Source organism: Corvus brachyrhynchos, unplaced genomic scaffold (genome assembly GCF_000691975.1).
Source record: "Corvus brachyrhynchos isolate BGI_N302 unplaced genomic scaffold, ASM69197v1 scaffold227, whole genome shotgun sequence".
Lineage (NCBI taxonomy): Eukaryota > Metazoa > Chordata > Aves > Passeriformes > Corvidae > Corvus > Corvus brachyrhynchos.
Window position 1 is genome coordinate 223,586 of NW_008239290.1, and position 3,799 is coordinate 227,384.

The following is a 3,799-nucleotide window of genomic DNA, read 5'->3' on the forward strand; positions in this document are numbered from 1 at the left end:
GGGAGGGGGGGGAGGGCAACGGGGGATGCGATAAGGGAAAATAGATAATGACACATAATCCAAACCAGAAGTTTGAAACCAAGTTAGTTCGCTGTAAAGAGCTCAACTTTTTTTTCCTCTCTCTCTGTCTCTCTCTTTTTTTTTTTTTTTTTTTTTTTTAATAGGCTGGGACTGAAAGACGGAGATAAACTTGTTAAGGAAAGAAATATTCCTCTAAGCAACCGGGTAAACAAAATAGCTGGAGTGAAACAGTGAAAGAGATGGGGGTAGGGAAATGCAAAGGACATACTACTATTTAGAAACCCCAAAGGAAATTGTAAAGTAGGAAATGAAAAGGAGGAGGAGAAACATTTCTGTTGTAAATTAGAGGGAATGAAGAATAGCGGGAGAAAAGGGGGAAATAGCTGCAGAAGGTCTGAAGTAAAGCACCACTGAAGATTAGCCAATGTCTAAAATATTTCAACTGTGGAAAGAGCGTGATGTGCTCATCCCTTCAGCATGGGTGTGTGAAAGGGAAATGAGTAGGGATAATTGCTAATACAGCACATGTCCGGAGGAACCAATCCAAAATAAGAGATAAATTTGGCTGGTGAAGACAGATAGGAAAAAGGCTCTAAGAAAACTTAGGAATACTGATACCCGACAGGAGAGGAAGAGAATTAAAGAAAAAGAAGGGTTTCAAAAGTACAGGGAAAGTTAGAGAACCAGCTGGACGGGGAGGAAACAGCTACGGCAGAGATGGGGCGAGAGAATGAATGTGAGAGAGAAAGAGAATGGGAGAAATTGAGGGGAGCAAATATACCTGGGAGAGGGAACAGTTGGAGCGGACGGGAAGAAGGAAAGCAGGAGCGGAAAACTAGGAGAGAGGGAAGGAGGGACAGAGGGAGGGATGTGGGGAGAGAGGGAAGGAGACGGAGGGAGGAGACAAGGGCTGAAGTCTCCCAGCCTGGGGAAGGTGCAGCAGCACTGAGTGAGAGAGAGCTCACTCGGAGGGTTAGGTTAGATTTCCAGAGCTCTTAGAGCTCATCGACCAGCCCGCTGGAGTCACTATTCAACCCGAGTCCCAAACACACGCCTCACTAACTACTTTACAGCCACTTTCATTGATTTTCTTTATCAAATAAACATAATACCCGTTACAGCAACACTTCCTCTTCGCGCAGCCAGAATGCTACAAGCTGATTGCTGGATTTCTCCGGCTTGCAGTTCCCCACCCTCCACCCCTAAATATTTTGTGTTCTTTCACTTAAGTGGTCAAATACATTATTGCTTGCACAATTTTTCTGTAATCTGTAAGGTACACTGCGAGCTAGGCAAATTGCTTAAATTATAAGGTAAAAGGTCCCCATTCCCATTGCCCTGGCGTGGAGACAAAATTTTTCCCCCATAAATCTAGGCGTAGCTTATATATTTACATACTTATTTACTGCTAATAAGTGGTAACTTAATTTAAGGGATGATGTCAAAGCGAACAATTCTGCCTTAAAAACTGCAGGAAAAAAATTAAAGCAATTTTACCATATGCACCTAAACTGTCACTTAATCTAAGCATTTCAGCCTCAAATTTCAATTTCATTTTAAAAATCCCCTAAAAGTAGCCCCCTTCAAAAGCTGTTTTTGAACCAGGCTCTTCCATATATGTCAAAGGGCTGTTGAATTATTCATTATTATAATTACTATCATCATTGTCATTATCCCTTTCCATGTGGAAATAATTTTATTATCGTAATTTGATATCTGAAGAATTTCCTGTTAGTCGTTTGATAATCATTTTTTTTCTACTGAAAAGAAAAGTTTTGTTTATAAATGAGAGAAAAATATTTTAAATGCTTTTATGTTTTCTATAGATTTCCGTTTATCTAATCGATTGGAATGCCAATAAATCGATTAAAGGTTTAGTGTTTTACAAACAACCATTTTGTGCTTTTTGATTTTACGTTCTGAATGATTTTAATAAAGCTAATGCCTTCTCTGAGCGTTTGTTCACCCCAAACCTAATATTCCATCATTTCTACTATTTACAATTGCAATTTAAAGTGTTTCTAATGAGAAAAATAAACACAAATAAAAGAAGGAAATAATCTGATTAAATTACTTTGTGCCTGTGGTCAACATATTTAGGCAAAGCCCTTAAAAATCTTGGTGAATTATATGCGATCATACAGTGATTGCGGAATATTAAATTAAACTTAGATAAATCCGCATTGAAGGAGGCAGCACCCAATCCTGAATTTATTTCCCATTTTCTATAACAGCATCACTGCGCTCCTCTCTTTGCAATGACAATGTGCCAAATCTAGGCATTTTGAAAACATTTTCCATATGCTTTAACTGGAGACTGATAGACAAAGAAGAAAAGGAGATGGTCTTTTTTCTCTCGAGGTATATTTCCTTTAACTTTTCCTCCAACCTTTCCTGATCTTCATCATTTTTTAAACAGAAGTTTGAAAATCATTAGGACCTTTTATTTTCCTTTTCCTTTTTTTTTTTTTCCCCTTATCGCGTAATCAATTCCTGAACTGTGGAGTTTCAGTTATGCTTTAATGCAGGACTATAGAACTGTCATTTCTATACCTTGGCGGACAACATTTTGGGGAGAAATCATTGATTCCTTTAGTTTTTGCTTGCTGCTTTTTATAATTAAAGATGGTTTTAATTATACTCCTTTTTTTTGTAAGTCAGATCAGATGTGCTGCTTGCTTTCTGGAAGGTTTTTTTTCTTTTAACGGTGCTTTTAATTTATGTGTAGTTTTTACGGATAACACAGAGGTGGTGGCTTTTATTTTGCTGTAAAATCCACACGTTTTCTTTGAAAACTTGACTCCTTGGGCGAAAATAACTTTTTCTGGTTGCTTTATAATCGCTGTTTGTCGCAGAGGTAGTTTAGCATATTGTCTACACAACAAAGATTCCTGTTTTATTGGTAGTGTGGATTGCTGGATTTAGATATAAATATTTCATAACTTTCCTCTTTCTGCAGTAAGATCGCTAGTTTTATTGGCTTTTTCTCCTTTTTGTCTGTCTTTCTACCAGAACCGTTTTGTTTCTGAAGTCCCCTTTTCTCCTTTTCCAGGATAGAATGTAAAATTTTTCCCTTGGATATATCACTGCTGGAAATATGCTCTTGGGCTTTCTGGAGGGGATGGGGGGGAGCGGTGGTAAGCGGTCGTTTTCCTTTATTTGCATAAGAGCTGGTGAAGTGCCTGTGAAGTTGGTGAATTGCTATTGTTTGGGGCTAGTCCTGACTGTTTTTGTTTATAAACACTGGGGTGGTTGCCGGGAGGGGAGGGAGGTCAGAGCACTGTCAAAGCGCTGACCTCTGAAAGCCCAGAGGGCGCCTGGCTCCTTCACCCTCTCCTTTCTCTCTCTCCCTCTCCCTTTTTCTTTCCCTTCCCATCCAAGGCCAGGAGCTCAGGTTCAGGGCATTTAATCCCCGCGATCTGCCCAAGAAAGGAGCTGAAAAAGGGCTGTTAAGGCTCCGGAGGAAACGCCGGCAGCAGACTTAGACCTGGAAGGCTTTTATTTATAGTAATGTCCGGGTGCGCGTTTTTGTACGGGTCCAGCCAAAATAACAACAAGAACAAAAAGCCAGTCGGGATCGGCACTATTTAGCTCAAAATCTCAGCGAGATGTCTATACTATTCGGCTGTGATTTTTCTCTAAGGTCACTGCTCGTTAGACGCACTTTCAGTAGGTGAATGCCAAATCTGGGGCAGTGAAGGCAGAATTGAAATGCAGTATGTTATTGTTGTTTTATTTATTTTTCGAACAAAACTTTCCAGGAATCAGATCGGGGATT